Source organism: Lampetra fluviatilis, unplaced genomic scaffold, assembly GCF_964198595.1.
Source record: "Lampetra fluviatilis unplaced genomic scaffold, kcLamFluv1.1 SCAFFOLD_203, whole genome shotgun sequence".
Lineage (NCBI taxonomy): Eukaryota > Metazoa > Chordata > Hyperoartia > Petromyzontiformes > Petromyzontidae > Lampetra > Lampetra fluviatilis.
Window position 1 is genome coordinate 97,501 of NW_027620655.1, and position 14,089 is coordinate 111,589.

Genomic DNA, 14,089 nt, shown 5'->3' on the forward strand with positions numbered 1-14,089 from the left:
CCACTCACCCACCCACCCACCCACCCACTCACTCACCCACCCACCCACCCACCCACTCACCCACCCACCCACCCACTCACCCACCCACCCACTCACCCTCCTACTCACCCACCCACCCACCCACTCACCCTCCCAACCACCCACTCACCCACCCACCCACCCAGCCACTCACCATTTCCTGTCAACTGCAGCACCCACTGCACATCGCACACATGATCGCCATGAAGCACTGCTTTAAACAGATCCATAAACACTCCGTTAAACAAAAGCATAAGCAATCTATCAAACAGTTCAGAAAACAGTTCTTCGAACAATCCTCCGTTCCCATCGTTGCAGGAATCACCAAAGGGCGCTGCACCTTTCGGTTCAGCGAATCTGAAAAAAAATTGTCAGGCAATGAGATGTGGCCTGGGCCGGTCAGTCACTCAGTCCGTCACTTAGTCAGTCACTCAGTGACTCACTCTGTGACTCGGTCACTTAGTTAGTCACTCACTCAGTCAGTCACTCAACCGCTCACTCACTCACTCGGCCACTCACTCAGTCAGTCACCCACTCAGTCACTCACTCGGTGACTCACTTAGGCACTCACTCGCTCAGTCACTCACCCATTCACTCAACCACTCACTCACTCATTCACTTGGTCACTCACTCACTCGGTCACCCACTTAGGCACTCACTCAGTCATTCACACACTCAACCACTCACTCACTCAGTCACTCAGTCACTCAACCACTCAGTCACTCACCCACTCAGTCACCCACGCAGACACTCACTCACTCACTCACTCACCCACTCACTCACCCACTAAGTCACGCACTCACTCAGCCACCTACTCATTCAGTCACTCACTCAGTCACTCACCCACTTAGTCACTCACTCAGTCACTCACTCAGTCACTCACCTACTCAGTCATCCACTCACTCAGTCACCCACTGGCTCACTCAGTCACTCACCCACTCACCTAGTCACTCACTCAGTCACTCAGTCACTCAATCAGTCACTCACCCACTCAGTCACCCACTCAGTAACTCAGTCAGTCACTCACCAACTCAGTCACCCACTCACTCACTTACCCACTCAGTCATTCACTCACTCAGTCACCCACTCACTCAGTCACTCACTAACTCATTCGCCCATTCACCCAATCACTCACCCACTCAATCGGTCACTCGCTCACTCAGTCGCCCACTCACTCAGTCACCCACTCACTCACTCACTCAGTCACCCTCTCACTCAGTCACTCACTCAGTCACTCACTCACTCAGTCACTCACTCAGTCACTCGCCACTCAATCACCCACTCACTCAGTCACTCACCCACTCAGTCACTCACTCACTCAGTCACTCACCCATTCAGTCACCCACTCACTCAGTCACTCACTCAATCAGTCGCCCATTCACTCAGTCACCCACTCACCCAGTCACCCACTCACTCACTCACCCACTCACCCAGTCACCCACTCACTCACTCACCCACTCACTCAGTCACTCACTCAGTCACTCACTCAGTCACTCAATCAGTCACTCACCCACTCAGTCACCCACTCACTGGGACAAAGGTTAGGTCAGAGTTTAGGTCATCGGGTGAGTGACTGAGTGAGTGACTGGTTCAGTGGGTGACTGGTTGAGTGGCTGAGTGAGTGAGTGACTGAGTGATTGAGTGGGTGAGTGTGTGAGTGAGTTGCTGAGTGGGTGAGTGATTGAGTGATTGAGTGGTTGACTGAGTGTGTGTGTGTGTGAGTAAGGGAGTGGTTGACTGAGTGGGTGAGTGACTGCGTGAGTAACTGAGTGAGTGAGTGACTGAGTGGGTGACTGATTGAGTGAGTGACTGAGTGACTGAGTGGGTGAGTGACTGAGTGAGTGAGTGAGTGACTGAGTGATTGAGTGGGTGAGTGATTGAATGGGTGAGTAACTGAGTGTGTTACTGTTGTACAAACCTCTGCTGTCTTATCCAATTCTCTCTGTCTTAACCTCTGTCCGACTTTCGCTTTTATACCCCCGTGTGCGTGGGCAAGCTTCCACATCCTTGGGGGGAGGGATCATTTGGGGTAGATGCTGCATTTGATGTAGATGTCATGATAGGGTCATGTTGTGTAGCCCCACGTGTTTGTGTGTCTCTGTGTGTGGGTTACACAAGTTTGGTGAAGTGGAACAGTGGTGAGCTGACTGGGTTTGTACAAATGGAGGTGTAGGAATTTCAGATGGTTGGTTGATGAACGAGTCACTCACTCACTGACTCAGTCACTCACTCATCCACTCACCCACTCACCCACTCACTCAGTCACTCACTCACCCAGTTACCCACTCACTCAATCACTCAGTCACTCACTCACTCATTCACAAAGTCAGTTACCCGCTCACTCAATAACTCACTCACCCAGTTACCCACTCACTCAATCACTCACTGACTCAGTCACTCACTCATCCACTCACCCACTCACCCACTCACTCAGTCACTCACTCACCCAGTTACCCACTCACTCAATCACTCACTCACTTAGTCACTCACTCACTCATTCACAAAGTCAGTTACCCGCTCACTCAATAACTCACTCACCCAGTTACCCACTCACTCAATCACTCACTGACTCAGTCACTCACTCATCCACTCACCCACTCACCCACTCACTCAGTCACTCACTCACCCAGTTACCCACTCACTCAATCACTCACTCACTTAGTCACTCACTCACTCATTCACAAAGTCAGTTACCCGCTCACTCAATAACTCACTCACCCAGTTACCCACTCACTCACTCACTCACTCCCTCAATAACTCAGTCACTCAGTCACTCACTCACCCACTCAGTCACTCACTCACCCAGTTACCCACTCACCCACTCACCCACTCACCCACTCACTCAGTCACTCACTCATCCACTCACCCATTCACTCAGTCACTCACTCACCCAGTTACCCACTCACTCAATCACTCACTCACTCAGTCACTCACTCACCCACTCAGTCACTCACTCACTCCCTCAATAACTCACTCACTCAGTCACTCACTCATCCACTCACCTACTCACTCAGTCACTCACTCACCCAGTTACCCACTCACTCAATCACTCACTCACTCAGTCACTCACTCACCCACTCAGTCACTCACTCACTCCCTCAATAACTCACTCACTCAGTCACTCACTCATCCACTCACTCATTCACTCAGTCACTCACTCACCCAGTTACCCACTCACTCAATCACTCACTCACTCAGTCACTCACTCACCCACTCAGTCACTCCCTCAATAACTCACTCACTCAGTCACTCACTCATCCACTCACCCATTCACTCAGTCACTAACTCACCCAGTTACCCACTCACTCAATCACTCACTCACTCAGTCACTCACTCACCCACTCAGTCACTCCCTCAATAACTCACTCACTCAGTCACTCACTCATCCACTCACCCATTCACTCAGTCACTCACTCACCTCGTCCCTCCCTCCCGTCTCTGAACGCCTCACCTCCGCGCTGCGCCGTGACCTCTCCGCCAGGCTGTCAGCCAGTCAGTCGCAAGCCTCGAGGCCACTCTGCTCCGGTGGCTTTCATCTGCCCAGCGAGGGCAATCTGGCCAGGCCGACTTGGCCATGGAATTTATTTTTGTGAGGTTCGGTGCGGCTGAAGCACGCTGCTAGGAATGAGCCTTTGTTCTGTAAACCAGGTGTGGCTGATGTCAAGGTGCGTGTGAAAGGGACTGAGCCTTTTGTTATGTAGAGGTGGTGCGGCTGAAATCGCTGCCAGGAAATGAGTCTTTGTTGTGTAGAATGGTTGAACTGGGAGGTTGCAAGAGTTGTTAAGGTGCGGCTGCTGTGAATGGGATTGAGCCTTTGTTATCTAGATGAAACAGCACTTTGTTACGTTGCTGGGATTTATTTATTTATAAATCCCTGCCCTTTAAAGGGCGGCCTTACGGCTCGCTGGTCACTCAACCCACACATGGGCAGTAAGTCCCATGCACAACAACAACAACAAGAATGGGACATTCAACGCGACGCTCTGCTGATTTGCGTGGCCGTCTAAATGCGGCAGCGTCTCAAGACGCTGTGTGGGGCACAGGGAAGACTTTCTTCGTGGGGAATTGGCAGTCAGTGATGGGTAAAGCAGAACGGGAAGGGCTTTGAGCCGATACCAGGCTTGCACGTGTTGTATATGTACACTCAACACAGGCCAATGTATACAACACTCAAAGGGGTAACGGCCCCTTCACCCGTCTAACAGAGGGACCCCAGTAACTCTAACCGGCTAGCCTACTCCCAGGTCCTCCACTACAGAGCTAGGGGAGGCTAGCTGACCCAGCTCTGGCCAAGCTGGGATCACGGCACCCTGAGTCACCAGACCGGCTCTTACAAGAACATTGGCTCTGGGCTCTCGGGGCCACGCCACTGGCTTGCCCTGGTCGCTCCTGAGAAGGACAGCGATCCAGGGGAGTCCCAGTGCCTATCTAGCCGGTCTTCTCTCTTCACCAGAGGTCGCGAACGGGTTTTGATTCCTTACCCGTACCCGTACCCGGCCGCACCAGGGTCGCAAATGGCTACCCGTACCCGGCCGGGTACGGGTAGCCGAGTATCGGGTAGGGTACGGGTATCATGTACCCGGTTGCGACCTCTGCTCTTCACTGGTCTAAGCTAAACACTGAACGCCGAGCCCACCGGCTCACCGCCTTATATAGCAACTCCCACCCCGAGGGGTGGGGCCTTGGGGATCACAGCGCCGTTTCAGCCCCCCAGGCTAAACGTTGCGGACGCGGATGTAAGCGTCCTTCCGCGAGCGGGCACAACCACCCCTTGTGTGTTTGTTCGCCCTCCCGTAACACCCCTACCCATGTTGAACTTTTTGCACGCTGAGGGGCCATCCATTTAGTGCGTACGCACGGAGGGGGGGGGGGTTCACCCAAACGCGTTCATTTACACCATTGGAACCTCATTTGGGAGTAAAAAAATATGCTAATTGGTTTTTTACCCTTCTATCTGGCAACAAAACTGACACTTTTTTACAAGGAGTCATGTTTGCATTGACCACAATAGCTGCGGTCATAATGCAAACAAAAAACACAACTCTGATAATAATATGCACTGTCCTTGAAGTTGATTGGTCCACACCCGAGACAGCTTTCCTTAGAGCCTAGTCTCACATGGTCCTTGAAGTTGATTGGTCCACACCCGAGACAGCTTTCCTTAGAGCCTAGTCTCACATGGTGTTGGACCAGATAACGCCAAGATCCTCTGTGGGCGTGGCCGGCTCCGCCCCTTGGCCACGCCCACCTCCCAGAATCCTCCAGCAGGATCTCGACGCCGACCACGTGACCACCCCTAGCCCCTGATTTGTAAGACATCGAACGTGGGACGTAGATTCTTGAGGGTGAACAACGGCCACTGGTCCCTCTGGGAGACCCGGCTTAGTTCCTCCAGAATCCTCGGGCAGGATCTGGATCCCGACCACGTGACCACTCCTAGCCCCCACTTGGGAGCTCCTCTGTAGACTTAGCGTGTCCTGGCACGGCCCTTAGTAACCCCGTTCCGATGGCCGGCACTCCCACACCCTGTCCTGTAAGGGTTGGCACTGCACGCCGAGCGTGGTGCCATCCAGCGCTGTCGCTCGCCGCTCACCAGGCAGCTCTGGGGCCGGCACTGCACAGTGACATCTCGTGATGTCACTACAAATCTATGAAAACAACGTAACAGTGAATTTCGATTTAAAGCTTTCGTGACTGCAGCGATTCATTTTCTTGGTTCTTTCGGAAAAGTCATCACGTAGAAGAGAAATAATAAAATAATAAAATTTAAACATAATACAATACAATTCTCACGACGTTTCGGCCACAATGCCGAAACGTCGTGAAAATTATTTTTTTATGTTTTATTTTTATTATTTTATTACTTCCCTTCTACGTGACTTTACCGAAAGAACCAAGAAAACGTAACAGTGATCACGGGAACTGTGATTCAAATTGAACAATAAACGATATATACAAAGCACGTACGACCAAACTTTGCAGCCATAGCCGGCAGCAAGGGTCACTCCATGACAGCATCAGCATCAGCAGGGGTATCGGCATTCTCCGCTAAGCCAGGAATCTTACGGGTTATTTTTTTTTTCGTCATGGGATACTGAACTGTGTTTGATAGGCGACGGGGGTGAGGGGGGGGCGTATTGCCGAAGAGAAACTCGACGAACGGTTGCCACGCGTTTTTTTTCCGGCATGTAAACACGCTGGCACCTGTCCCGTTTTCCAGACAGCCCGGCGCCACTTAGTGACAACAACAACTTCCCAGCCAATCAGCGCCCTGTGTCCTTAATTGCCCCCTTACCCGTCTCTGACCTTCTCCTCGCTCCTAACGACAACAACAGCCTCGACCTCGTTTGCTCCCATTGTACTCTGTGCGCGTGTACACCCACTCACCGCGTGTGGCGCGTAATTCAGGCACTACACACCCACTAAAACACACACACACACTAAAACACACACACACTAAATACACACACACACTCTAAACACACACACACACTCTAAACACACACACACACTCTAAACACACACACACACTCTAAACACACACACACACTCTAAACACACACACACACACTAAACACACACACACACTAAACACACACACACACACTAAACACACACTAAACACACACACACACTAAACACATACACACACACTAAACACACACACACTAAACACACACACACACCCACTAAGCACACATACCCACTAAACACACACCCACACTAAACACGCACACACACCCCCACTAAACACACATACACACACACACACTAAACACACACACACATCCACTAAACACACACACCCCCACTAAACACACACACACACACACTAAACACACACACACACACACTAAACACACACACACACACACTAAACACACACACACCCACTAAACACACACACACACGAAGCACACACACACAGACTAAACACACACACACTAAACACACACACACACACACTAAACACACACACACTAAACACACACACACTAAACACACACACACACTAAACACACACACACACTAAACACACACACACTAAACACACACACACTAAACACACACACACACACTAAACACACACACACACTTAACACACACACTAAACACACACACACTAAACACACACACACACTAAACACACAGACACACTAAACACACACGCACACACACACACTAAACACACACACACACTAAACACACACACACTAAACACACACACACTAAACACACACACACTAAACACACACACACACAATAAACACACACACACTAAACACACACACACTAAACACACACACCCACACTAAACACACACACACCCCACTAAACACACACACACCCCCACTAAACACACACACACACCCACTAAACACACACACACACTAAACACACACACACACCCACTAAACACACACACACATACACATACTAAACACACACACACACCCACTAAACACACACACACCCACTAAACACACACACACACGAAGTACACACACACAGACTAAACACACACACTAAGCACACACACACACCCACTAAACACACACACACACACACACACTAAACACACACACCCACACTAAACACACACACACCCCACTAAACACACACACACCCCCACTAAACACACACACACATACACATACTAAACACACACACTAAACACACACACCCACACTAAACACACACACACCCCACTAAACACACACACACACCCACTAAACACACACACACATACACATACTAAACACACACACTAAGCACACACACACACCCACTAAACACACACACACCCACTAAACACACACACACATTAAACACACACACACCCCACTAAACACACACCCCCACTAAACACACACACACACGCCACTAAACACACACACACACCCACTAAACACACACACACACCCACTAAACACACACACACTAAACACACACACACCCACTAAACACACACACTAAACACACACACCCACTAAACACACACACCCCCACTAAACACACACACACCCACTAAACACACACAGACCCACCAAACACACACACACACCCCACTAAACACACACCCCCACTAAACACACACACACCCCCACTAAACACACACACACACCCACTAAACACACACACACATACACACATTAAACACACACACCCACTAAACACACACACACACCCACTAAACACACACACACATACACACATTAAACACACACACACCCCACTAAACACACACCCCCACTAAACACACACACACACCCACTAAACACACACACACCCACTAAACACACACACCCACACTAAACACACACACCCCACTAAACACACACACACCCCCACTAAACACACACACACACACCCACTAAACACACACACACACCCACTAAACACACACTAAACACACACACCCACACTAAACACACACCCCCACTAAACACACACACACCCCACTAAACACACACACACACACACTAAACACACACACACCCACTAAACACACACACCCACACTAAACACACACACACCACTAAACACACACACTAAACACACACACCCCCACTAAACACACACACACCCACTAAACACACACACACCCCCACTAAACACACACACACACTAAACACATACACACACTAAACACACACACACTAAACACACACACACACACACACTAAACACACACACACCCACTAAACACACACACCCACACTAAACACACACACACCACTAAACACACACACTAAACACACACACCCCCACTAAACACACACACACCCAGATACACACAGACACACACACAGACACACACACAGACATACACACACAGATACACACATAGACACACACAGACACACACACAGACACACACACAGACACACACACACATAGACACACACACACACACATAGACACACACACACACATAGACACACACACACACTAAACACACACACACACACACTAAACACACACACACTAAACACACACACACACACTAAACACACACACACACACTAAACACACACACACTAAACACACAGGCACACAGGAATAGCGCGAGTGTTCCCCGAGGGTTTGGATATGAATCGCTTTAGACGAACTTGTACAAATATTATTATTATTAAATTCAATTTCACCTTCCTCCTGTAATGCCCATACTTTCCCCGTAAGAGGGCGCACTTTGACCGTCAGTGTGGTGTACAGGACGCGAAAGGGCACGTGATCTCGCAATGCATTGTGGGCCGTCAGCGCCATTTTCAGGGTTTGTTTACATGGCTGAGTTAGATGCGGCGATAATTCTTGACTCAAAACTTTGGTGACTGCACGGATTCATCGTCGTTATACTCGGGGAACTTTATTGTTCCACCACCATCACCATCATCACCATCATCACCATCACCACCACCTTCACCATCTGTGTCGGTGTGTGTGTGTGTGTCTGTGTGTGTGTGTCTGTGTGTGTCTGTGTGTGTGTCTGTGTGTGTGTGTGTATCTGTGTGTGTTTTGTGTGTGTGTGTGTCTCAGGCAAGAAGCAAGGGTAGCAGTAGAGTCAGCATGGCCGTCAGTCCTCCAAACCTCCCGGCCACCGTCACAGCCCCGTTCCTGCACTTGTTCACTGCAGGGTTCAACGCAAAGACAAAGATCACCCGTGTAGCCTCACCCACTCACTCACCCATCCACTCACTCACCTACTCACTCACTCACCCACTCACTCAGCCCCTCACTCACCCCCTCACTCACCCACTCACTCACCCCCTCACTCACTCACGCACTCACCCAATCACTCACTCACACACCCACTCACCCACTTACTCACTCATTAATTCAGTCACTCACTTACTCACTCACCCATGCAATCACTCACCCACTCACCCACTCACTCACTCACCCACTCAACAACAACAACCGCCATTCGCCACTAAGTGGCGGTGACGTCACCACGAAGCTTGTGCCAGGCCAAGTGCACCTTGAGACCACTCACTCACACACTCACTCACTCACTCACCCACCCACCCACTCACTCACTCACTCACCTACTCACTCACTGACCCACCCACTCACTCACTCATTCACTCATTCACTCACCCACTCACCCATTCACAGACTCACTCACGTACCCACTCACCCACTCACTCACTCACCGACTCACTCACCCACTCACTCACCCACTCACTCACCAACTAACTAACTCACTCACTCATTCACACACTCACTCACTCACCCACTCACTCACGACCCACTCACCCACTCACTCACTCACCGACTCACTCACTCACCAATTAACTCACTCACTCACACACTCACTCACGCACCCACTAATTCACCCACTCACTCACCAACTCACTCAATCACCCACTCACTCACCAACTAACTCACTCACTCACCCACTCACTCACCCATTCACTCACCCACTCACTCACCCTTTCATAAACCCACCCACTCACCCACTGACCCCCTCACACACTCATTCACTCACCCAACCACCCACTCACCCACCCACCCACTCACTCACCAACTCACTCACTCACCCACCCACTCACCCAATCACTCACTCACCTACTCACTCACTCATTCACTCACCCACTCACTCACCCACTCACTCACTCACCCACCCACTCACTCACCCACCCACTCACTCACCCACCCACTCACTCACTCACCCACCCTCCCACCCATTCACCCACCGACCCACTCACCCACCCACTCACCCACCCACTCACCCACTCACTCACCCACTCACTCACTCACCCACTCACCCACCCTCTCACCCACTCACCCACCCACCCACCCACTCACCCACTCACCCACCCACTCACCCACCCACCCACCCACTCACCCACTCACTCACCCACTCACCCACTCACCCACCCACTCACCCACTCACTCACCCACCCACTCACTCAGTGTTCAATGAGTTTGGTGCTACCCACGTATCTCCGCCTTGCACGTGTTGATGTCCCTGTTACACATGCTGGTGGAGCAGTAGCAGTAGCCCGAGTACGCCTTGCTGTTTTGCACATCGCAGACGTACGCTCGGAGGTAGCGATCACCCAACACCCGGCTCACGCATCCCTCAAAAACCATGTCAGAGGACACCTTGAATCCAGACAGGCACACTTCCTGGTAGAGAGCGAGAGACGGGGAGCAGAGTCACACTCTGCGTCTGTGTGTGTGTGTGTCTGTGTGTGTGTCTTTGTGTGTGTCTGTGTGTGTGTGTGTGTATCTGTCTTTGTGTGTGTCTGTGTCTGTGTGTGTGTCTGTGTGTGTGTCTGTGTGTGTGTGTGTCTGTGTGCGTGTCTGTGTGTGTGTGTCTGTGTGTGTGTCTTTGTGTATGTGTCTGTGTGTGTGTCTGTGTGTGTGTGTGTGCGTGTCTGTGTGTGTGTGTCTGTGTGTGTGTCTGTGTGTGTGTGTCTGTGTGTGTGTCTTTGTGTATGTGTCTGTGTGTGTGTCTGTGTGTGTGTGTGTGTGCGTGTCTGTGTGTGTGTGTCTGTGTGTGTGTCTGTGTGTGTGTGTGTCGTCCGGCAAAACAACCTCCTACCTCCTCGCGGTGCTGGACGGGCAACGCTGTCGTGGGCAGTGCTGTGGGGGGAGGGCCAATGCCCATTGGCCTCTCCCCTCATGGCGTCTGTGACCACCACAGCGGCTAAACGGGGGCTCTGGACGGGTGCGAGGGGCTGGTAACCCCTCCACCTTCAATTCATTACCACGAAACCACGAATTAAATATGTAACTAATAAGCTTGTGCCGGAGGCCCCGGGGGGACAGGCGTCTATGACGTCTCTTGGCCAAACCTCAATTAGCGGAGCCAGGATATTGAATCTTCACCCTCGGGGCTCCTCCATAAACAACAAAAAGCCACTTCGTGTGGCCACGTGGAATGTTCGAACGCTCACTGCGGAGGAGAGGCTGCCACTCCTCTGTCGGGAGATGGACCGGTACCGCCTGGATCTCTGTGGCATTCAGGAGGTCCGGTGGACCGGCTCTGGCTCCTGCCACCATGAGGAGTGGACAGTCCTCTACTCGGGGCAGGAGACTGCCAAACAACAGGGTGTGGCTCTTCTTCTGAACAAAAGAATGAAGGGGGCGTGGGAGCGTGGCGGTGAGGTGTGGGAAGCTGTAAGCCACAAACTACTTTGGGCTCGCCTTCCCATCAACCGGAGGTGAGGAGTGGTGGTCGTGGTTACTTATGCCCACACCGAAGACGAACATCCGTGGAGGGATGCAGGCCAAGCCGATGAGTCAGGTGCCTTCTATGACCTCCTGTCACAGGTGTTGGCTAAAGTGGCCCCTCGGGATAGAGTCATCTTGTTGGGTGACTTCAATGCCCGAGTTGGTCATGATGCTGGCATCTGGTCTGGAGTGATTGGAAGGCATGGGCCAGATCAGCTAAATAACAACGGTAGGAGGCTGCTAGATTTTTGTGCAGCCCATGGGCTTGTAATTACCAACACGCTCTTCCGGCATCGGCGCATCAACACAACATCATGGATGCATGCCGGGTCCAAGCAAGAACATCTGCTGGACTATATAGTGACGGACCAGCGGATGCGAGCCCATGTCCTTGACACCAGGACCTACCGTGGAGCTGATCTGCCCTCTGACCATCGACTAGTCATCTGTAAGATGCGCCTGCCATTCTTCCACTCCGGTGGTGGGTGTACACCCAGGACCCCATTCAAACCTAAGGTGGCCTGGTCTTAGTTAGCTGATGAAAGTTGCAAGCGAGAATTTCATCATCGCTTGCAGCTGGGGTTGGCATCGTCCCCCACTCCTCCTGATGTCGAGGGTAAATGGGCGAGGTTTAGGACTGTGACACATGCAGCTGCAATGGCTGCTTTGGGTACGCGGTCCAGACCTCCCCAGAAACCCTGGCTGACAGAGGAGGTGTTTAGGTTAGTTGAGAAAAAGCGACAGGCCCACTCTCATCGGCTACAGCATCCCACGTCAGAGAATGAGGAGGCTTACCGCAGCCTTCACTCGGAGGTTCGGGGAGCCGTAAGGCGCTGCAAGGATGGGTGGTGGTCACAGGTTGCTGAGGAGATGGAGTCTGCCTCAGTGGCCCGCGATCACAAATCACTATTTAACTCCATCAAAAAAGTAACCTGCAGCGCCACACCTACTACCATCATTAGGAGAAAAAAAGGTGATCCAATCTCCGACCCCCAGGAACAGGTTTACAGATTTGCTGAACATTTCTGAGGTCCTAAGGGAGGGGAAATCCCTAAGCCAGGAAAACATCATGGCACAAAGTGGGGATAACCCTGCTGAGGCTGCCGTGCCTCAAATATTGGAAGAGGTCACCCCCTGTGAGTGGCTGGCTGAGGTGCCAGCTGTTGAGGAAGTACTGAAGGCGATCCGGAGTCTGAGACCAGGAAAGCACCGGGCAGAGATGATCTCCCAAGCGAAATGCTGAGGGAGGGTGGCGTTTGTGCACAGACTGCCCTATATGACATCATAACAACTGTCTGGACCACTGGACGGGCTCCGCAGGATTGGAAAGATGCCCTGGTGGTCTACCACTTTAAGAAGGGGGACCACACAGACTGTAAAAACTACAGGGGCATCTCACTCCTCAGTGTGCCGGGAAAGGTCCTGGCAAGGATTATTCAACATCGCCTTGCTAGGCACGCTGAGGAGAGGTTTGCGGAGCCCCAATGCGGTCTAAGGAAAGGGCGGTCCTGCACAGATGCCATATTTTCTGTCTGTCTGCTACAGCAAAGATGTAGGGAATTCCAACAAGACCTACATCTCTGCTTTATTGACCTGGTCCATGCCTATGATACCATCAGTAGGCATGGGCTCTGGGTTGTTCTTCGTGCTTTCAGAGTCCCTGACCCTCTGCTCACGATCATTAAGGACCTTCATGATGGTGAGCGGGCCCGGGTAAAACTACGTGGCCCGGAGTCAGAGCCATTCCCTGTTCAAATTGGGGTGCGACAGTGATGTCCTCTGGCTCCCACATTATTTAACATTTATTTTGGCCGCGTAGTTCGTGAAACCTTCAATAACTGTACCGGGGGAATTTCCATCTGGTACAGATATAATGGGACAGACACAG